This window comes from Orycteropus afer, unplaced genomic scaffold (genome assembly GCF_000298275.1).
Source record: "Orycteropus afer afer isolate SDZICR_OR568_19922 unplaced genomic scaffold, OryAfe1.0 scaffold00007, whole genome shotgun sequence".
Taxonomy (NCBI): domain Eukaryota; kingdom Metazoa; phylum Chordata; class Mammalia; order Tubulidentata; family Orycteropodidae; genus Orycteropus; species Orycteropus afer.
The window spans coordinates 11,130,857-11,155,425 of NW_006921594.1; positions in this window are offsets into that span (position 1 = coordinate 11,130,857).

Here is a 24,569-nt window from a genome sequence, read left to right on the forward strand (position 1 = left end):
CAATGACATGAGACAAAGTATATGTGAACTGCTGTATGAAAAGTGAATTTACTCTGTAAATCTTCACCCAAATCCTAATAAAAAAAAAAAAAAAGTTAGAAGTTTGAGTTCCCTCAGAGGTGCATAGGAAGAAAGCCCTGGCGATCTACTTCTGAAGAATCAACCACTGAAAACCCTGTGCTGCACACTCCTGCTCTGTCACACACAGTCACCACGAGTCAGAGTCTGCTGAAGGCACACTGGTTTGGTTTTATGGGCAAATTGCTGTGCTTGCTGTTGGGAGTTACAGAAATCGTTTATAATTCAAGCTGGTGAGAAAAGATAGTTACATTTTTAAAAAAGCTAAATTACAAAAAGCAGGTAGTAGATATAAGATAAGACGTTCTAGCTGATAAGGTCTAAGGTCAGAGAGGGAACCTCATAGGGGCAAATGGACTTGATCTTGGTGTTGATGGGAGGCAGACATTTAAACAATGAGAGAGGAGCAAGGAACACATTCCAGGAGTGGTGTCTGGAAACGGAGTAAACAGGTGCAAAGCTGGGATAGGTCTGCTGTGTTTGGGGCAGGATCATAGACCTGTTTCTTTGTAGCAGACAATGTGTATTTAAGGGTCATGGAAGACTGGCTTGGAGTCATAAGGGCTGAATTATAAAAGATTTTGAATAAGAGACCAAGAATTTTACCTTACAGGCAATGGAAACTTCTTAGACTGTGGGCAATAGATGGTAACTGATTTGGGAAGACTAACATGTTTTGCATCTATTGAGCTGGCAAAAGATTTTAAGATAATTTCTAGGACTGAAGATGGCCTTATTCAGTTCTGGTTGCATTGGGAACAACAATGTAATCCTTTAGAACACAGTATAATATTTAGAATCAAGAGAAGATGTTTCTATGTCTATTTATTTATTATTATTATTTTTTTCATGTCTATTTATTTTAAAGAAAATCTATCAAAAATCCTTAGTATCCACTGGTAAAAATTGTGGTACATTATTTCAGTGAAATAGTCTCTGTTCACTTGAAATTATGATGCTGCATACTGTTAAAAATATGGAAAATACTTATGACATAATGTTGACTTCAAAAATTAAAAATCCCAAGATTGTAACTTTGCTGAAAAGTTACAATTTTGGGATTTTTAATTTTTTAATGTTATAAGTATTTTCCATATTTTAATAGTATTCAGAATATATGTACGTATGTAATACATATTATATAATTGCATATATATATGTATATATATATGTATATATATATATATATAAAATTTAGACTATATATGTGTATGTGTGTGTGTGTGTATTCTGATAAGACTGTAAGGAAGCTTATACATTCTAAACAAACAAACAAACTCACTGCCTTCGAGTTGATTCCGACTCATAGCGATCCCTATAGAGTTTCCAAGGCTATAAATGTTTACAAAAGCAGACTGCCTCATCTTTCTCCCACAGAGCAGCTGATGAGTTTGAATTGCCAACATTTGAGATGGAGAATTGTAAAGACTTTTATTATTTTCTGTAGTGTTGTCTAAGGAAGAAATACTAGTTTTGAGTGAGTGGGGAGTAGGATAAATTGGAACAGAAGAGGTAAAACCATCTAAGAAAATTGTACTGGTGATTTAGGTACTCTCATAAAACCTCCAGTTGTATAAAAAATAGGTGTTCAGGTGTTTCTGCATTTACCAGGGGAAGGATTCCATGATTTCAATAGATTATTAAGATCATTCATAATGTACCTACCCCATGCTTTGACTATTTAAAAATCTCCTAAGGGAGGCTGATTTGTATGTATCCCACAAATATCATTTTAACAACTGTAACAGAAATGGATTTGTTAAGAATTTTTCTAAGTAGTCAAAAACTTACTGCCATTGAGTTGATTCCAACTCATAGCAATCCTACAGGACAGAGTAGAACTGCCCCATAGCGTTCCCAAGGCTGTAAATCTTTACAGAAGCAGGCTGCCACATCTTTCTCCTGCAGAGTGGCTGGTGGGTTCCAACTACCAAGCTTTTGGTTAGCAGCAGAGTGCTTTAACCACTGTGCCACGAGAGGTGGTAAATTTTACAGTTCAGAAAATACCTGTTGAAAAGACCTCTACCAGCCAGCTAGTGTATTTTTGGTGGACTTTGTTAAAACAGAATTAGCAAACCCCTTTCTATTTTATTTTTATGAAACAACTGATCCTGCATTATTCAAATATGAATTTAAATACCAGAAGTAAAGTCATTTAAAAAATGAACTTACATGTATTATATTTTCAGGAGATATAGTCAAGGCAGGCAGAATAATTCCAGAATAGGGGTGTGTGTGTGTGTTTAAATACACAATGAAAAGGAGGTAAGAAAACACTCAAACACACTTCAGCAATATGTGGCTGTTGAGAGGTCATTGCTACAGCAATGGAAACTTCCAGAAAATGGTAATGAATCTCACATGTTCCAACTGATGATGGAATGAAAATGATTTTGTTGGATTTTTGTTAACTGATTGGATGCTACCAGAGCTGAACAGTCCCAGGAAAGTAGTTAGGTTGAACCATAGGAAATTATTGATATTGACATTTTCTGACAAACAAAATGGCAATTTCATTTGCTTTCATCCCTAACACGTTTCTCATTCTTTACAATCTCTTTTTTTAAAAAAAACATTTATCTTCTCACTTCTACCCCTTGTTTTCAAACTTCAGCTGTGATTATATTGTTGCTATTCTACTTTTTTAATTATTTGGTGAATGTTCATGTATAGGAAGGCAGTTCTCACTAAGGCTTTAAAGGCAGTGCAATTAGACATATGCCTTAGATGAAATGTTGTATGATACCTTGGCACATGTATGAGTACCTGCAGAGGAAAAGCATAAAGTACTGGAGGGATGTGACATACAAGACATTCTAGTATGTTTCAGTACTTCTGGTAGAGGCACCCCACATTTGGACCACTTTTGTTTGCAAGGACTCTCCTTACAGAATCATTCTTGATTATAATAATGCCAGAGTGCTTTTTTTAAAGGTGGTATTCTATAACATCCATATGTAATCTAAACAAGATGGGGAAGGAGTGGGAGGGAGATGGGGATTGAGAGAGAGAAAGGAAGAGACGAGAGCAATGAATGTGAGGTGCTGTCTACAGAGCTTCACGAAGAAGCAAATTTCAGTTTTGGTTTTTGCTGGTGCACAAAACTCAGAAAGAAAACCGATCTCTGCTGTTTTCTTGAGATTTTTTAATAAAGTACCAACTTGCCTCCAAAACAGTTTCTTTCTTTCCTTCTCTCTCAGCATCACCATGCCTTTCTAGCATCTTGGCATGTTGCCTGTCAGTAAATTATGGAAAGCAATAGGATCCCAGTCTGTTGTGCCATCCAGTTATCTGTGGGGTTCCCGAGTCTGTGTACTGTATTTACAGAAGTGGATGAGGATGACTCCTGCGACACTTTCACCAAACAACACAGCACTTAACTTGTCTCCATCGTGCAGACTCGTGGTGTTGAGAAGCATGCCCTTGGATGTAGCATATCATTTCATAGTGGAAGAAAGAAACACTTGATTAACTCATTTTTTCCCCACTCAGCTTATGGACTAATTTAGCAAAATTCTTTATCTCATGTTCAACCAGCTAACTGACATCCTCTTATCTTCTTATAAATGATTTTTGTTTTTTTAAAAAAGCACATATCACTTCTGCACTAGATAACCTATAAAGCATAGCATATATAGTCTGTGAATGTAAACTTGGGAAAATACAGAGATCTAATAAATAATAACAAAAACAAGATTGTGAAAGTACACATATGGTTCAAGATAACAGTTTTCTATTCTGAAGGAATGTCTGAAAGAATCATTTGCCCATCTTCTCATTCATAGAGGATCTCTAATTTATTTTTATTTCTTTAATACAGACCCTTGTATAGCATCCACTATGTGACAGGCACTGCTCTAAGTGATTTATGAATGATTATTAATTGATTTAATCCTCACATCAACTTTATGAAGATGGTATTATATTATCTTCATTTTACAGATGAGGTGGAACCACACACATGAAATAACCTACACATGCATTATGAGACAGAGAATTATAAAAATTGGATAGCGGGTTTCATGAAACTGAAATTCCCTCTTTCTACTTGTTGTTGTTGTTGTTGTTATGTGCCATTGAGTCAGACCCAACTCATAGAGACCCCTCCTTGGGTTTTTGAGGCAGTATCACTATGGAAGCAGATTGCCCCATCTTCCTTCCAAGGAGTGACTGGTGGGTTTGAACCGCCAGCTATCTGGTTAGCAGTCAAGTGCCTTAGGCACTATGCTACCAGAGCTCCCAAAATTTAGATATAAATTTTCAGAGTTAAATGAAGAAGTATCATCTGATATTCTAAAATGTATACCAAGTCATGTCACGTAGAAAATCCATTTGACACCAGAAACAGATTGATCTAGACAACCTGAGAGATCACATATGGGAAACATAAGACAGAATGTACATTTTGGTGCATTCAGTCATCTATCTGGGCTCTAAAAATGGAACTACCTGTTTGAGAATGATGTGTTAGGCAAGATGATAAGAGTTAATAACCTGATGAGTTTAAGAAGAGGTATCCTAAATTACACTTTCAAAGACAGAGGTGCTTTTGTTGAAGGGATAATAGCTGTCAAGACTGCAACTTTTCTTAAAGAAAATATATTGCAAGATGTAAGGTGAAATCATTAGTCCAAAGGTTCCCCTTGTTCAGGACCCTCCCAAAGGTCCTGTATCAGTAGGGTAGTATCCATTCTTGTAATAGGGCAGTGGTGGTTCAGTGGTAGATTTCTCACCTTTCGTGTGGAAGACCCAGGTTCAATTCCCAGTCAGTGCATGTCATGCCCAGCTACCACCTTCTGTCACTGGAGGCTCATGTACTGCTATGAGGCCGAACAGGTTTCTGCAGAGCTTCCAGACTCAGATGCACCAAGAAGGAAGGCCTGGCAATCTCCTTCCAAAAAATCAGCCAATGAAATATTAGGGATCACAACAGTTTGATCCAAAACCCTCATGCAAGGTACAGGACTCTGCCATGAGTTCGGGGCCGGCTTGATGGCAGCTAACAACAACAACAAAGCCATTCTTGTAATCAAGTGGCAGATTTGATGATGGATTTTGAGGAAACCATTAAACCCAGTACCTCCATTTACGGAAAAATGTTTTGAGTAGCCTACTGAGTAACCACTTTTGAAAAGTCACAGGTCACAGTGGGAGATAGAGCAAGAAATGGGTCTGCAGGCAGCACTTACCGTTTAACGGGGCTCTGGCTGTAGTGAAGCACTGTGCCGAAATAATTCTGATTAGGCTCGGTCAGTCAACTGCACAGTCACACTCTCTCCTTCATTCAGGCTGTGCTGTTCAGAATACAGCAACGCTGCCTTCCAGCAGAATTTTCAATAGTCTCCACACTGCTCTTTAAAACACAACCTTCTTTCAAATTGGTACGTGAGCCTTTTTTAATACCTATGGGGATAGCTAACTGGGGAAATAAAAGGTTATGTTAATTTTTTAATGGAAACCAAAAATCCTATTGCTGGCAAGTTGATTCTGACTCATAGCTACCCTTTAGGACAGAGTAGAACTGCCTGATAAGGTTTCCAAGGCTGTACATCTTTACAGAAACCGACTGCAACATCTTTCTCCAGTGGAGCAGCCAGTTGGTTTGATTTGCTGATCTTTTGGTTTGCAGCCAACCACCTAACCTCTGCACCACCAGGGCTCCTCCCTACTATTAGAAAAATGTGGGTCAATTCCACTTTCCAATGGAAATGTCTATTTAAATTTTTTAATTCATTCCAAAGAAATTATTGGAAAACACACACACAAAAAAACCCAAAAACCTAAAAAGGGTAGCAATTCTAAATCATACTTCCTAGCCTGGTTTCTGTTATCAGCAGTGTGTGGTGGATAGCTGACTGAGCAGATGGTTATTTTCTGCGTCCTATCAGCTGGTACCCCTGAAAACACACACACAGAGCAACAGATATGGAATCAAGAGGAAATAGCTATAAAGGCTTTCCTCCTCTATTTGTTTTATCTTTTTAACAAGTAAAAGATAAATCAGAAAATAATTTTTATCTTGTTCAAGCCTTTGTTAGCATAATTCAAAGCTAATTAGGACATATTTAGCAGAGAAACACATGTGTAGAGGTAGAAGCCAGTCAAGATTCTGGGATATCTCCACTTGGTTGGGTTTTGGAAGTCATGTGCTCGTGGTTATTGTTGATCTCTCTGACAATACGCTTTGAAAGAGATTATGTTACATGTTGGTTGTGCTTTTGGGAAGAAAGGCATTATTCTAAGCAGGTCTTAAGAAGTGCTGAAAAGAGCTTCAAAGAACTATATCCACCCATTGTGTACAATGGTCACTGTAATACATGGGGAATAGATTTTTAGATTTGCTCTTAGGAAGTGAATAACTATAATTGAAAAGGCAGTCAATAGACATTTTCTACACTTGAATCATATCTGGCCAATGACTTAGAAACCTACTTCCCTTAAAGTTTTTCCACAGAAACTTAAAGCTTGAAAACTAATCATTAGAAGTTCAAGCAAAAAAACAGTGGCTTAAAGATTCATGAGAATTGCAATAGTGAGAAACTACTGTATATAATGCATTTTAGGAGCTCTGGTAGCATAGTGCCTAAGGCATTTGACTGCTAACCAGAAGGATGGTGGTTCAAACCCACCAGCCACTCCTCAGAAGGAAGCTTGGGCAATCTACTTCCATAGTGATACTGCCTCAGAAACCCAAGGAGGGATCCATTACTGTCTTTAGAGCTTCTTAGTGTGAAATACAATCCTAATGTATTTAGCACTCTAATATAACTGCTGGATCAATATTTATTATTTTTATCTGTGTACTTATATACCAGTAATATTCGGCTTATGTGAATAATCAACATTTTAAAATTCTTTCCACTTAAATAGGTGAATGGTAATGTTAATGGGAGGAGCTCTGGTGGTTAAAAACAATTGGCTGCTAACCAAATTGTTTAGTGGTTTGAACCCACCAGCCTCTCCGTGGGAAAGAGATGAGGTAGTTTGCTTACTTAACGATTTACAGCTATGGGCCGGTTCTGCTCTGTCCTAAAGGGTCTCTGTAAGTTGGAATTGACTCGGTAACAGTGGTTTAATGGCAACTGGTACTAGAGAAGCCCCAAAGAGAAATGAATTTGAGAGATAAAAAGATATAGGAAAAGAAACACAGAAAAACCTTACAATATTTGTTTTTCCCTAAGACTTCACATTACAGTAATTGAAGAAAGTGGAGTTTCTATGCTTCTGGAAAGGAAACAGTCAGCAATGACTGTTGTGAGTCCCAGGGATGGCAGTTTATACATGGATGTGAAGTTGGTTCTGATACCGATCTAAGTAAGCAGTTCTCAAGCAGTTATGTGTCCTATAAAGAAAGACTGTTTATCAAACAACCAAATGCGAATTCTAAAAAGTTTTAAGTTAATACTAGGTTAAAAAAAAATAAGAGAGAGACTGTATAACACCATTCATTACATCCTTCCTCCCAGGATAGGTGAGAATATGGCAGTCATGTTTGGCATTACCAAACCACAACCCATTGTGTATTTTGCTTTAACAGTTTTGAGCAACTAAACAGATTTTTCTTGCTTCTAAATGGATAAGAGGAAATGTTTAACCCCCATTGTATTGCCACAAAGCAGGGCTGATCACCCTGGGAGGCCCTGGAAGTCTGGGCAGCTTCCGATTGGCTGTTGGGAGCAGGACTTTAACATTTTACTGCACATGGTCCAGCCACAGCGGGGTTCAATCGCCAGGGCTTTTATCTGCAGAAATGTGCTGGGATGGCACTTTGTGGAGGATTTTCCTTTTGCTACTGGAAGGGAACTGGAAACAGTAAGATAACTTCAATTGGAAGGTAATATCTGTGCTTGTTAATGTGCAGAGGGAAGTACTGTTTGACTGTCTTGCTCACTTGGACCATTGATTTTTGCTCTTCTCTTGGGAATAATTTTAATGATTTGTTTGTAGCTGTAGCCAAAATCAGAATTGTGTTTCAACAGTACAGCCTTGTCTGAAGCCTCATGTTCTCTGTTCATTGATTTAGTTTATTCAGTGCGCCTTTCTGTTTAATGGAGTTTGTTTCAAAAATCAGTGTCTTTCACATAGTCTGTTAAACACTTAAAAGAGGGACTTTGGTGGGATAATGACAATCAGGTTTCGTTAAAATATTTTCATTTGCAAAATGTGAACACATTGTAAAGGGAAATAAATGCTAGTAGATGTATGTTTGCTGTAAGGGTATACACTCACAGGATGTGGAAACGTTATTTCATTGTATTTGTTATTCTTCATGCAGACATTTGGTCTTAATAGTCCTGTAGACCATTTTTATATGACTTTAAGCAAATTTCTAGCCAGGCCTTCATTTCCCTTAATAACATTCCTGTTATTTCTTAAGGGTATTGTAGTACAATTCTTTCTGTGTGCATAGTGTGGTATAAACATAACTCATATACATTTTTGATTAAAAAGAATATTCTGTTGTCACTTTCTCTGCACTAACTTGAGAGTTACCCCCAGGTTTTCAGTATCAACTGTCTTGTATACCAGAGAATTCAGTGAAGAGGATGAGAAAAGCTGAATTAGGGCAGTTTTTAAAATACCAGAGCTGGATTTGTTAGCTTTAGCTCATAAATAGCTTCAAAGATGACCTGTAAGATTATATTCAATTTCTCAGTTTTTTGAACTTCGTGAAATGAAATTTACTATGAATCAACCTGTTATTATACCAATGCAACAAAGCTAATATATTGAAACCAAAATTTTGCACCCTTGAAAACACCCCTGAAAATACTCATTATCTGACTTTTATTACAGTTGGATATGGAGTAAGTGTACTGAAGAAATTCGGCTCTTTTCCTTAGGACAATTTTTCCTTTCTGTTCCAATGTTCCATGGCTATTACAAAAATCACCATAAAAATATCTTGCTTGTGTAGAGTGCTCTACAGTTTGCCTGAGCTGGTTTGATCCTCTTAACCACCCTCTGTTGAGAGGGCAGGTCTCCTTCTCCCCATTTTAAGAATGAGAAAACTGAGAGCCAACAAGATCAAATTCTGTGCCCAAAGCTACCCAGCTCGGAACATGCAGAAGTGAATTCTGAGCCAGACATTGGAACCAGTGCCTTTTCCAAAACTGTGCCGGCTCCATGTGCTCCTTGTTTGCTTTAATGATCAGACTGCTTGGACTGAGCCCTGCAAGAGGAAGGCTCTGGCAACAGCTGGTGTTAGGTAGATTAAAAATAAAATCAAAGCCCATTTGGTTGGAAAGGGGAATAATCAAGAGAGTGAGAGAGTGGGGAAAAGATCCCAGAATAACTGAATGCTGTTAAAAGAAGTGGAGCTGCAGGCAGCATGAGTCATGTGGGTCACAAGTCTCTTCTTTCCTCTTCTACAAGACAGTCCCATCCCTTCTGTGCTGTTCTCCCTTGTCCTTGGTTTCTCTTAAGAACATTAGTTCTCTAGTGCTGCTATGAAAGAAATACCACAGGTGGATGGCTTTCATAAACAGAAATGGATTTTCTCGTAATCAAGGAGACTAGAAATTTGAATTCAGGGCACCAGCTCCAGAGAAAGACCTTCTCTCACTGTTGGCCCTTGTCTCCTTTCAACATCTTTGGGCCCAGCATTCCTTGGAGATGTCTATGTGTCTTGGCATCAATCTTTCCCTAACTGGTTCTCAGCTGTTTCTAATCCAAAAGACATAGTCCACTCCCAGCTTTCCTTCCTTGGAAGTAATAGATCCCTCTCTCCACTTGCTTATCTCTCCTTTTATCTCTTGTAAGATAAGGTGATACAGGCCACATCCCAGGGAAACTCCTGTTACATCTTATCAGGGCTGTGACCTGAGTAAGGGCATTGCATCCCACCCTAATCCCTTTACAACTGATTGGATTATCGCATGAAGTTGCACAATGGAGGATGATTACATCATTACATAACTGCCAAATTACATCATTACCTAACTCCAACCCACATAAAATCATGGCCAAGCCAAGCTGACACATTTTTTTCTTTTTAAGATACAGTTCAATCCTTTATACCTAGTCACCACCAAACCCATTGCTGCTGAGTTGATTCTAACTCATATCGACCCTATAGGACAGAGAAGAACTGCCCTGCAGGGTTTCTGAGGCTGTAATATTTACAGAAGCAGACTGTCACATGTACTCCTGTGGAATGGCCTGTGGGTTTGAACTGCTGACCTTTCAGTTAGCAGCCAAGAATTTAACTACACCACCAGGGCTCCTTTCTACTACAGGCTACTGGTTAATTACAAGTAAGAATCTAGGGCACGTTTCCCAATTTTGATGTTCACATTTCATTTCCAGAAAGTAATCTATCAAATCTATACATTTCTCATGTTTACCTCAATGATATTGAATGCAATATTTTATTTCCACTATTAAGAAGTTACACTCATTGGCCGTATGACCATTCTTTTTATTCTGACTGTTCTTACTTTTTAAATAACTGTACTCTTATAATTTAATTCTACTTGTTAACCCACTTCTCTTTGCCTTTTCTGCTTGTGCACTGGTCTTCATGGTTTCCCAGTTTTATCAGGAAATCTCATTATGAAGCTATATTGTACAATACTTAGCCTTATCCTGAAATTCAAGTAAAACTTGAATTGATTTCAAGTTTTAGCTCCCACTCAAAAACTTGCCACAGTATAATTACTATAAGTAAGGTTGTAAGAAAACATTCTTACCTACTTTCTTCTCTGGTGTTCAAATATCCTGGTTACTGGCAAGTCTTCATTATTATAGCTGTCTTTCGTACCAACATCCTGCTATCCCCATTAGGTATGAGATCTTTGGACACTCAAAAAGTAGGGCAGCTATGAAATTTTTTTTTTATGTTAACATTGTATATTACATTTGAATACATTAGGAAACTATACATATATATGTGTAGTCTTCACAGATCTTTGCACATACATTTGGTTAACTTGTTAACTTTTTTAGTTTGTAGTCCCATTGAAAAATATGAAAAGAATTAAAATGGCCCATAATTTATATATTCAGACATCTGAGAGGTATATAAAAAAAAAAAAAAACCAACTCTGATTTGAAGATGTGAATATTACATGAATGTGTAATATTATTAGCATCAAATTCTCCCCTTCAAATCATTTTGCCTAAGGTAAATGCTATTATCAGTCTCTTATGTGTCACTCCAGAAATACTTTCCATGCAGGTATGAGCCCAAATTGATCTTTTAAATACAACATGTCAAGATTAACCTTATTCTCTAATCACTTTGTGGAATGAATTCAACAAATATTTGTTGATGCTCCATATGTGTTAGGCATTGGAGATGCAGCACAGACAAAATCCCTGTCATGAAGCCTGATGCACAAGAAAATAAGCAAATAAAATACATACTGTGTTAGACAGTGCTATGTGCTAAAGGGAAAACGAAAGCAGGAAAGGGAGACAGAAATTTGGGTGGAATATTTGAGTGCCATTTTGGACAGAGTTTCCAAAGAAGGCCTTGTGGAGAAGATGACATTTAAATAAAGCCCTGAAAGAGATGAGGAAGCTAGCAACACAGATAACTGGGGCAGTTGGAGCTCAGAACCTAAAGCTTGGAAAAAAAAATTTTCCCCTAGATGTCAAGGAGTATTATTTTTCTGGTAAGTCAATCATAATGGAGAAAGAAGACAAAAAGTTCATTTAAAGTAATATCCATGCAGGTTGTACACCACTGAATTTCTAAAATGAAAAGTGTCATTCTTAATTATTCTGAGAAAAATGAGATCCAGAAAAGAGTAGAGTCCTTCCACCTTCCTGAAGAGCATGTCATGGTAATCCAAGAACTCCCTGGTTACTCATCCCTTCTTCAACTTTGGGCCTGAAGCTGCCATGAACTTTTCTTCTAGTTGGTTTGAAAAGACTAATAATTTTCCTCCTTTCCCCACAAGAGTCATTTTTCCAGAATCTTCCCTTTGGGTGGTGGCCATTGCTGCCTCCTTCCTGAAGAACATGAAAATTGTGCTTGAATGCAGCCACCTCCTTTCTGGTTGGTGAAGGCTGTGTCTACTCCTATTGTTCCCTGGCAATCAGAGTCTCAGGACTTAGGTTTGCCTGGTACACACTGCCTGTTTGATGATAGATGGCTAACGATTAATAAAAAAGTGCTAATGTTTACACATGCAAGACTTAAATGCCAGTGAATATTTCTTTGGTTAATTGGATGTAGAACTTATGGAAACAGAATAAAGATTAATGTGCCTCAAAATGATTTTGTACTGCTTGTAGAACTTAATTCACTGAAAAGGCAAGTGGATTTGTATAAGTTGCTGAAAACTGTGTTTTTCCTCATGCCAATCCCTCTTCTCCTCTCTCTAGCCACCCCCCCCCCAACATTGAACTCTTTTATGCTATAGTACAGGGTCCGCTGCAGAGTGGCAGAGTGTCTTCACTAAAAAACCCCACTGCCATCGAGTCAGATCCGACTCATAGTGACCCCTCCTTGGGTTTCTGAGGCGGTATCATTACAGAAGTAGATTGCCCAACCTTCCTTCTGAGGAGTGGCTGGTGGGTTTGAACCACCAGCCTTCTGGTTAGCAGTCAAGTGCCTTAGGCTAAGAACTCCAAATAATCCTAGTGAATCAAGTGTACTTTTGTTTACTTATTGATTTGACTGCATCCAAATTTGGCATGTTTTGACCTGATATAAGATAGTCTGATGTAAGGAAAAGCATGATTATTGACAGGGAGGAGAAAGACTTTAAAGAAAAGAATTTTCCTTAGATACAAACTTATTCAGATAAGTAATCATAGCTAGATGAAGAAGGATATGTTAAATAGTTGAAAGCTGTGAGACTACCACACACCACCACTCTGGGCCAAGCCACTGACATCTCTAGACTACTGCAGAAGCCTTTTACATGGTCTTGTCTCACCCTTGTTCCCCTTCAGCAATATGACCTATCCCATCCTTTAACATGGAAGTCAAGCATATCACTCCTCTGCTCAGAACCACTCAATGCCTTCTCATCTCACTCAGAATGAAAGCTAGCATGCTTGCAGTGATGTACCAGCCCTAGATTATCTGGAATCCCATTCTATCTCTGGCTTCAAGCCACTTGCTTACACCCCTCAGTCACCCTGACTTCTTTATGCTCCTCAAACACAGAGAAACTCCTACCTCAGGTCCTTTGCATTTGTGTGGTACACATTCCCTCTCCCCTCACCCCACCTGTAAAGCCCTTCCTCAATGTCTCCCACATTCATGTTCCTCACATCTTTACTCAAATCACACCTTCTCAAGCAACAAGGTTTTCCCTGACCATCAAATGCAGCCTCTGCCCCCTCTTTGCACTCTCATCCTCTCACTGTAGTTTTTTTTTTTTTTTTTACATTCTAGAATACCATATTTAATTTCTTTACTATTTGTCTTCATCCATTGGAATATATATTGTGTTGGGGGAGGGATAGCCATCTCCAGCACCTAGGACAACACCTGGTACATAGTAGGTACTCAGTAAAAGTTTGTCAAAGAAGTGAATGAATAATGAAAATTCAATTGGAAAAAGAGAACTTAATGTCTGTAAGAGTAATGAAAGGAGTCTGTGAATCCTCACAATAATATAACCTGAAAATGAAAGAAGCTTGGTGTCTCCGTAGCCTATGTCCACTGGCGGGCATGTTTTCTGGACCTGCTGAATGGTTGACACAGAAGAAAGGGCCTTGGATGCTACTAATGTCTTGCTTAAATGCAAATGATGCTGAGAATACCAATGAGAATAATGCAAAAATAAAATGTAAGTAGAAATGGAAATTGGTTGTTTTGCTTGCAATGTAATGATTTTCAAAGCAAAGCAATTGAATACGAGATACATTAACAAAAACTCTGTGACTCTGAAAATGCAAACTTCATTCACATTCAAGTCTCTGCTGTTTTTCAAGCTCAGTGATCCAAGGTCAGAGGGTACTTGTATTAGCATAGACCTTGCTTTGTTAATTCACCTCTGACTAAACCTCTGAATTCCTTATTATGATGGTGGCCTTCCAATGACAATGAAACCAAGCTCTCATAACACCAGTAACATTTATACAGCACTTTGATGATTCCTAAATGAATTGTCCCTAGAGACCTTAAAAGATAGGTCAGGATTACTAACCTCATTTTGTACAGAGAGGAAGTAATTTGCCTAATGTCACCTGGTAAGCTATTGAACTCATGATTTGATTGCTTAATCTATAAATAATGGTTCACTTACTACAGGTCATGTTGCATTAAAAATGACCTCTCTTTATGTGGTTTGCTTCATATTCATACTTAACCACAGTTAGAGACCTGGAACTCACAGTAATCCAGACTTGTATAAAACCAAGGGTTTCATAATCTTAAATCAGAGACTGACTTAGAGAACTAAGGGATCTGAGGACCCCAAAGCCATTCAATAGTGACCAAGACTAGGCCACTCTGCTTAGATACTAATATGGAAAAATCTATAATGGCAGGCTTAGATATGGTTGGAGGGTCTTCCCAAGCCATAATTTAATGTTTAAATTCCTCTGCATTTTATTTTTTGTTTTTATGCTCAGAAAGTTCCATTTGGTTCCAAATAGCAATATAACTAGAATTGACATTCAGTCCTGGCACAATTAACTAAGAAATAGAGACTCAGTCTTCCTTTGAAGGTCTGAGGTGCCAACAAATATTATTGGAAACATCATTGAAGCCACATCCTCCTCATATTTGAAACTCATTTTACTTCATTTCTGTTGTGGTTTGTTCCTCTTTCTTTCCAGAGCAGTATTATGAAAAGACCTCAAATTCAGTTCAATGAGTATGTCAAATACTCAGGAAGTTGTGAGGAAAATTGAAAGTAAGAGAACTCCTTGTGAGTTCATGTCTGAATCAAAAAACAGCTAGAAAACTGGAGCATCCAAAGAGGATTTTAAAGCAAAACTTACTTGCCAACTTTGAAAAGTGATAGTAAAAAAGGAAAGAAATGTTTAGTCTTTATCCAAATGTTTGAAAACTTGGCAAAACCTCTTCTCATTTCTGTTTTATAATGAGATTTGTTTACTGCCAACAAAGAAAAACTGTGCAACCAAATTCTACCTTTAATTTTTCATTCTTTTAATATTTTTCCTCCCCTTCCTTTTAAGAGATGTACATTCATTCTCATTTGCTGTTCCTAATTTATCTTACTGTAATTTTATCCCTTCCTTTATGATCTGATTTATTATTTATAATTTCTCCTAGGAATATGAACTACAGTTTGATATCAATGAGCAACTTTATTGGGTATTTAAAATTTTGCATATGAAGTTAAAAAGAAAAACCTTTTTATTCAAGTATATTAAAATTAAAGGAGTCCTGATGACTCAGTAGTTAAGCACTCAGCTGCTAACTGGGAGGTTGGTAGTTCGAGCTCGCCAGTGGTCCACAGGAGAAAAGGCCTGGAGATCAGCGCCTGTGATGATTGACGCCCAGGAAACCCTGTGGAGCAGTTCTGCTCTGTCACATGGGGTCACGATGAGTCGGAATTGACTCAATGGCACAAAACAACAACAATATATTAAATTTTAATATATTTAACAATATATTAAAATTTGTCAGAGCAAAGAAAAGAAAAAGGTAATAATAAAAGTGGTCAGACCACAGTCTAAATTGATAGAGCAATAAAATGATCAGTTCTTAATTCAACTCATATTAAATTTTAAAATTAAAATTTTGGCAGGCTGTGTCTTAGAAAGTGGTGATAGTGGAGGCCTCTTTGCAGCAGGCTGTAGTTCCCAGGACCTGTAAAACCAAGGGGACTTTGGTAATTTATAAGAAAATATATCTAAAGTTTCCTTGGGAACATTCCTCTGGCTACATATATTGCACTTTTACAGTAATTTAAGCAGAAAAACGAATTGACAGGGCTGAATTATGTAAATGACAGTTTGATGAAAATGTGAATCATGCAAATTATGTGGGTCTAGTCTACACAGCTTTTCTAAAGTTTGAAAAATAGCCTGAAATTGTACTCTTGTTCTGAGATTAGATTTGCTCGCTACACAATTAAAAGGTTAATGTTTACTACTCCTGTTTTCATCCAGAATTTGAAATGCACAGAAATGTCTGTCACCTACTTTTGGAAAGTTCAAGTCTGCATAAACTGAAATAGTGAACATATGGACAAACTGATTATATACAAAAGGTGTAGTTTTGTTACCAAATATATCTGCTCTTAGCACACAGCATTATGCAGCCTCCATTCAAAGTATATGTTAGTGTTGATAATCACATTTTAAAGGAAGAAATGCTTTATGTGTGTTTGACTCCTTTCTTCAAATTCTTAAATATAAATCAAATTAACTACAATATCTAGTTACTTTCCCCTGATCACCTTACAAGTCAGTGAAGGTCACTTAAGAAATCATATTTTGTAAAGTTTAGTCCACTTTTTTATTGAATTAAATTATTACTATTTCCTTTTTCTCCCAGAGTATTCACTTTCAACAGTATTAATCAGGTGGTGGGCAACATAATTTTTCCAGGCTTATAAATTCAGGTGACTCCCTTTTAATCAAATTTAGCTTCATTAGTAGATGATATAAAAAGGCCTTAAGAGAATCCATGTTTTAATCAACACCAAAGAATTAAAAATCATAGCACTGTTTATAACTTCTTATCTGATCATGACCATTCTTTGATATGTTAAGCAGTGCCTTTCATCTGAAAGCTTCAAAGTGTTTCTCCTATTTTTTATAACTCTAAGAATTCACTTGTAGTTCTTGCCTTTAGTTTTAGTTGGTAGTTTTAAAATTAGAGGAGCAGAATAAGTATTGTTTCTGATGAAGTCATTCCTCTCCCACCTCCAGCCTTAAAAGACATCAGTGTCTTCCCATTGATCTGAAGGTAAAGACCAAAAGACCTCAGGGCTGTGTGTGACCAGGCCTTTAGGCCCTCATGAGACCACTCCTCCTTTCCCTGGCTCTGCCTCTACCTTACTCCCTAGAGCCCAGATCTCAGCTCAGTCGTGGTTTTCCTTAAGAAAGACTGGCCTCCTTATCAAAGCCAAAGCCCATTATCACACTCTCTAGGAGCACCACACACCTCTGCTGTAACAACTTTTTAAATTGTTACGTTGTTATGTTGTTGTTATGTGCTGTTGAGTTGGACCTGACTCATAGCAACCCCTCCTTGGGTTGCCAAGGCAGTATCACTACAGAAGTAGATTGCCCAGTCTTCCTTCCAAGGAGTAGCTGGTGGGTTTGAACCACCAGCCTTCTGGCTAGCAGTCAAGTGCCTTAGGCACTATGCTACCAGAGCTCCCATAATATAAATATAAATAATATAATAATATAAATATAATATAAACTGTTATATTAGATTGTTATATTAGATTCATTTCTGAGATTATTTGATCAACAAAGACCCAAATTTTAGAAACTTCACACAATTGAAGTTTTTTCCCAGCTCATGAACAGTCCAGTACTGACGATCTAGACCAGGAAAGTGGAAGGAAGGAGCTCTACTGCTCATCTGTCAGCCTACACTGAAGCCATGCCATGTTTCTTCTATGGTCATGGACATCTAGCCAGCAGTGGAGAGAGAACCCAGGATGGAAAAGACACACTTGCTTCTTAAACATCTGGGCAAAGTGACACAGATTTCCACCTGTGCATCTCCTGGCCCTACCTAGATACAAGAGGAGATGGATGTGCACACTCTGTACAGGACCCTTCTCCTCATAGCCACTCTACATGGCAGAAGGCATATAACTTGTTGGTGGACAGCTAGTCATTATTGCCACACTGAATTTCTAGGTTTCTATTTATAGTTTACCTGTGATTTATTGTTCACCTGAGATGTATACCCGTGTTCGAGATGTTTATCTGTTTCATTGACTACACAAAGGCATCAACTGTGTTGATCATAACAAATTATGGATAGTGCTTGTAAAGAATGGGAATTCCAGATTTCCGGTAAGATGGAGGAATAGGCAGACAAGTGACACAGATCCTCTTCAATAAAGAAAAGAGAAACCAATTTCCAGAGATACAGAAGACAATCCTGGAGCCCTGAGCTTTGAAAGGAAGTATACAGAAGTGGATTAGCCACCAACTAGTGGAAAAACCTGAAGGAAAACAGTGAACACGAAGACTGTTGGAACAGTGGACTGTCAGCTACTCTGACAGGACCAACAGCCTGAATATTTCCCAGTGGTGTTGGGATCTGAGAATTGACCTAAAGATCAGCCCTGGTCTCCAAGGGCTGCAGGGACAACTGCGCCAGTGGCCTATGACTAGGAAGGGAAATAGCAAGGAGGGAGACAACCTGAGGTTGGACTTTCAGCTGGCTGGAGAGCACAGACATTTTGATTGTTTACAAGCAGTGGCCATTTTGGGTATTTAAAGTGACTGAGGGTGAAGCCATTTTGAATGTTTACAAGTGGTGGCATTTTGGATTAAAGTGACCAAGGGCACAGCCATTTTGAATGTTTATAAGAGGCAGCCATTTTGGATTTTAAAGTGACAGCATTCTCATTTGGATTCCAGGGACCTAAGAATAGGCTCTGTTTGCCAAGGACGGCAGGGACATACGGGAGACCGACAATGGGAAAGGAGACTGGTGGTGAGTGTCTAAGTGCTGTCAGCTAGTGAATAGGGGAGCATAGCACAGTACCCTGCTTATGTAGATAGCATACAAACAAAACAAAGAAAATGAAAATCATGGGCAAGTCACTCCAACATACAAACACCAATTAAACATAAACACAAAAACATCACAATGCCTTGGAGATATAAGAGTATCACAGTCCACACAAAGAAGCAAGATAAAGCAGGAGAAACACACCAGAATACAGACCCAAAACACATCCCTGAGGAAGACACAGTATTGGAACTCCTTGATAAGGAATTCAAAAGAATTAGATTTAGGTACCTTCAATGAATTGAGAGACAGATCAAGGAAAACACTGACAAAATTGAGGAAAACACAGAGAAGACCCTAGAACAATTTCAAAAGACAATACAAGAACAAAATGACAAAGTAAATGAAAAATTAGAAATGATTCAAAATATACAGACAGAAATCCAGAAGATTAATACTAAATTTTCAGAAATAGATAAAACATTGAACAAGCAAGGAGTAGAATTGAATCAATGGAAAACAGAATTAGTGAGAGCCCTTTCTTTGGAAAGGGATCAATCAGAAAAAAGATTGAAACAAAATGAAGAAAGCCTAGGGATCATGTGGGATACTATCAAAAGGAACAACCTACATGTAATCAGAATTCCAGAACAGGAAGAGATAAGATTTGTTGGAAGAGAATTTTCCTGGTATGATGAAAGATGAGAATATATCCATTCAAGAAGTCCAATGAACCCCAAACAGAAAACCACCAAGACATATCATCATCAAACTCAGCAAAACCAAAGATGAGGAAAGAATCCTAACAGCAGCATGGGAAAAATGAAAAGTTAGTTATATACAAGGGGCAACCAATAAGACTAAGCTCTGATTTCTCAGCAGAAACCATGCAGGTGAGAAGAAAATGGGATGGTATATATAAAACCCTGAAAGAAAAAAATTTGCAATCAAGAATTACATACACGGGAAAATTGTCCCTCAAATATGATGGTGAAATTAGGGCATTTCCAGATAATTAGAAATTAAAGGAATTTAATTTACAACCTTACAAGAGATGCTAAAGAGAGTCCTTTGGACAGAGAACTAACAGCAGTAAACACCAACTGACCATTAACACACATGATGACATAACCCAGAAACCAACCCAGTTATAGAAGAATCCAAAGTAAATAAGCCTACAAGATTGTAAACAGGGAACCAGAGACATCAGTTGACAAATGAGGACAACTGCAAACCAAAAAGAGAGGAAAAAACTGTGTAGTTACAGAATTTCTAAGTAGTAGGGAAGTGAAGACAACTACAAGATAGAATGGACTATTCTAAACTTGGGAATAAAACTATAAATCACAAGGTAACCTCAAAGAAAAATGATAAATCTTCACATCAAAATAAAAAAGAGGACCAGCACAAATATTTAGCAAGTACTAAAACAATAGCGACGAAGGAAATGATAACACAATTCATAAACTAAATGAACTCAGCACACAAAATTAAGTGGAACAAAGAAATCAACATCACAAAAAAACACATAACAAAATGACAGCAACAAATTCATACTTGTCGATAATTACATATCTGGCAAGAAGGGACTTATCTCTAAGGTATATAGAAAACTCCAATGCCTCAACAGCAAAGGGATTAACAATTCAATTGAAAAATGGGCAGAAGACATGAATAGAGAGTTCACCAAGGAGGATATTCAGGCAGCCAGCAAATGCATGAAGAGATGCTCACGATCATTGGCCATTAGAGAGATGCAAATCAAAACAACAATGAGAGACCATCTCACTCCACCACTGATGGCAAGGTTCAACAAGACAGAAAATAACAAATGCTGGCAGGCATGTGGAGAAATTGGGACTCTCATACAGTGCTGTTAAGACTGTGAAGTGATACAACAACCACTGTGGAAAGCAGAATGGTGATTCCTTAGTAAGCTGGAATTGGAGATAATATTTGACCCAACAATCCCATTACTAGGTATATATTCTAGAGAGGTGAGAGCCAGGACAGGAACAGATATGTGCACACCCACATTCATTGCAGCACCATTTACAATAGCAAAAAGATGGAAACAACCTATGTGCCCATCAACAGAAGAGTGGATGACCAAACTATGGTACATACACACAATGGAATGCTATGCAGCACTAAAGAATAATGTAGAGTCTGCAAAACTTGGATGAACTTGGAGGACATTAAAAACAAACCAAAGTCACTGCTGTCAAGTGGGATCCAACTCATCCCAAGACTTCTTCTTGGGTTTCTGAGGCAGTATCACTACGGAAGTAGATTGCCCAATCTCCCTTCCTCCCTTCCAAGGAGTGGCTGGTGGGTTTGAACCGCCAGCCTCCTGCTTAGCAGTCCAATGCCTTAGGTACTATGCTCCCAGAGCTCCTTGGAGGACATTATGCTGAGTGAAATAAGTCAATCACAGAAGGACAAATATAGTATTAGTTCGTTGTTGTGGAGGATCAAGGAAAGGTTTATATATGAAGAGAAGCTTTCTTTATTGGTTGCCAGGGGTGGGAGGGATGGGGAAAGAACACTGAAAAAAAAGGATTGACCCATGTCACTTTAGTTTTGTGTATTTTACTGTACATAAATTATATTTCAATAAAATTCATTAAAAAAATTAGTTTGGTAGTTTGAACCCACTGGCCCCTCTGTGAGAGACAGTCTGCTTCTTTAAAGATTACAGCCTTGGAAGCCCTCTCGGCTCAGTCCTACTCTGTCCTATAGGGTCACTATGAGTTGTAATTGACTCAATGGCAGTGAGTGGATTTCTGGGACCTTCTATCAGGGAATTATCAGGCTTTTCTTCTGAAGCACCTCTAGGTGGGTTTGAAAAGTCAACCTTTTGATTAGTAATTGAGTACTTATCCCAAATACTCAAAACATGTAATTAAATCTTTAAAAAATAAAAACTTCAGATCTATTAAAAAAAAAAAAAAAAAAAGAATGGGAATTCCAGAACACTTAATTGTGCTCTTCAGGAACCTGTACATAGACTAAGAGGCTGTCATTCCAATAGAACAAGGGGATACTTCATGGTATAAAATAAAGAAAGATGTGCATCAGGGCTGTATCCTTTCACCATATGTATTCATATGCTTATACTTATTCATATGCTGATCAAATAATCTGGGAATCTGGACTATATGAAGAATAACATGGCATCAGGATTGGAGGAAGACTCATTAACAACCCGTGACACGCAGATGACACAACTTTGCTTGCTGAAAGTGAAGAAACACTCACTAATGAAGATCAAAGACTACAGCCTTCAGTATGGATTACACTTCAACATAAAGAAAACACAAAGCATCACAACTGGACCAATAAGCAATATCACGAAAAGTGGAGAAAAGATTGAGTTGTCAAGGATTTCATTTTATATGGATCCACAATCAAAGCCCATGGAAGCATCAGGCTGAAAAAACATGGCATGGCTTCAGTGTGGGCTGAAGCATGAGCAGTAGAGCTCCTTCCTTCCACTTTTCTGTCTAGATCATCAGCACTGGACTGTTCATGAGCTGGAAAAATACTTCATTGTGTGAAGTTTCTAAAATTCCAGTTGTTGTGGCTCAAATAATCTCAGCAGATGTCCCCTAGAAATCAAATGACACAAGTTGCATTGAGCAAATCTGCTGCAAAAGACCTCTTTACAGTGTTAAAGAGCAAAGATGTCACTTTGAAGACTAAAATGTGCCTGCCCCAAGCCATTGTACTTTCAATTTCATATGCATATGAGAGCTGAACAACGAATAAGATAATCTGCAAAGAACTGATGCATTTGAATTGTGATGTTGGAGAATATCGAATGTACCATGCACTGCTAGAAGAACAAATCTGTCTTGAAGGAAGTAATGACAGAATTGATCCTTAGAAGTGAGAATGGCCGGATTTCATCTCTTATACATTGGTCATGTTATCAGAAGGGACTAATCGTTGGAGAAGGATATCATGCTTGGTAAAGTGGAAGGTCAATGAAAAAGGGGAAGACTCTCAGCAAGATGGGTGGACATAGGGGCTGTGATGATAGGCTCAAGTATGGCAGTGATTGTGAAGGTGGCGTGGGAATTAGCAGTGTTTCATTCTGTTGTGCATAGGGTTGCTAGGAATTAGAACCAATTTGATGGCACCTAACAACATTTATAGTAATCCACCACCTGTCATTACTTTGTTTGGTGTTACCTCTTAAAGGAGATAATTGATCCAGAAGCTAGGTCTTTTGGTTACATGTACCCAAAGGCCTAAGGCCATATGCATAGAATGGGACAGTAATGAAGGTTAAGAGATGAACCTGGAATGTCTTTAAAAGGATTATGTGTGTTGGATTATGTGTTTATCTGAATGTACTAAGGCTATTGAATGTTCTTTTACCTGCTTGTACATTAGAAATGACTATGGGGTGTGGATAACAGAGAGCATGTAAGTCCGCCTTCAGCCAATACTTGATTGGATATGTTTATAAGGGGAAAAGGAGCTCTGGTAGCATAGTGCCTAAAACACTTAACTGCTAACCAGAAGGTTGGTGGTTCAAACCCACCAGCCACTCCTTGGAAGGAAGGTTGGGCAGTCTACTTCCATAGTGATACTGCCTCGGAAACCCAAGGAGAGGTCACTATGAGTCAGGTCTGACTCGATGGCACATAACAACACTACCACCTGCATCAGTCTGTCATGGTGGCTTCTATGTTTCTGGAAGTTATGCCACCATGGCTATTTCAAATACCAGCAGGGTCACTCAAAGTGGACAGGTTTCAGCAGAGCTGCCAGACTAAGAAAGACTTGGAGGAAAAGCCTGGTGAAAATAAGCCAATTAAAACTTTATGTCACAACAGAATATTGTCTGTGGAATATGCCACAGAACTAGGCAGTGTTTCATTCTATGATACATAAGGAGCCAACCAGATGGCAACTAATAGCAACAACATTTATTAATAGTAATTCCTCTTATGAAGTTATGAAGTGTACCATATACTATGTATCATGAAATATTATCACAGTGATATATGTGACAGTATGGTTGCCAGTGCACTCACAGTGAAATGGAGCATATCCAGAATGCCACAGATCAGGAATTTGCTCATTTTGCACCTGTCTAACCAAACCCACTGCCACTGAGATGATTTCAACCCATAGCAAGCCCCATTGGGTTTCCGAGGCAGTAAATCTTTATGGAAGTAGATTGCCCCTTCTTCCTTCTGTGGATTGGCTACAGGGTTTGAACTGCCAGCCTTCTGGTTAGCAGTCAAATGCCTTAAGCACTGTGCCAAATGATGGTGTCACTTGAGTCAATCAAACCCTTATGCAGATGATCAGTCTTCAATCTGTTTATTTGACTTATCAAGGGATCAGTATTCCCACTTCTCTGAACAGTAAAGCATGACACACATTGGTTCACTTGCAAGTTTCCATCAGAATGGATACCTACCTTTCCCCCATGCTGACTTTTAAGAAGGATATATAATAGAGTTGGTCCCAAGTCCCAACAAGTTTACCAGTCTCACAAGTAGACTGAACTTCATGCTAAACTGGGTGTCAGAAGTCAGGGCCAAGTTCTGGCAGAGGCAGCCTCTCTTGATGCCACCTGGTTGAGGAAGTGCTAGTTAGACCGCTTTCTGGTCTCTGATCACACTCTCTAGTTTTTGAAATAATTCTGTTTTATATGCTATTGTAACGGGGAAAACTGGGTTTCAACATGACTCTGGCTTTCTGCCATGCCAAGCTGAATCAGGCTGCTGGAGGAGAGACATACCCCAGAGAAACCACAGATAGATGCCAATTTCAATAGGGCTGTTTATCCTTTTTCTTCCTCCTAGTGATTATAAATGGACCCTATATTTAGTCCAAGGATCATGTCAAAATCAGGAAGTTAAGAAAAACAAGAAGAACTTTG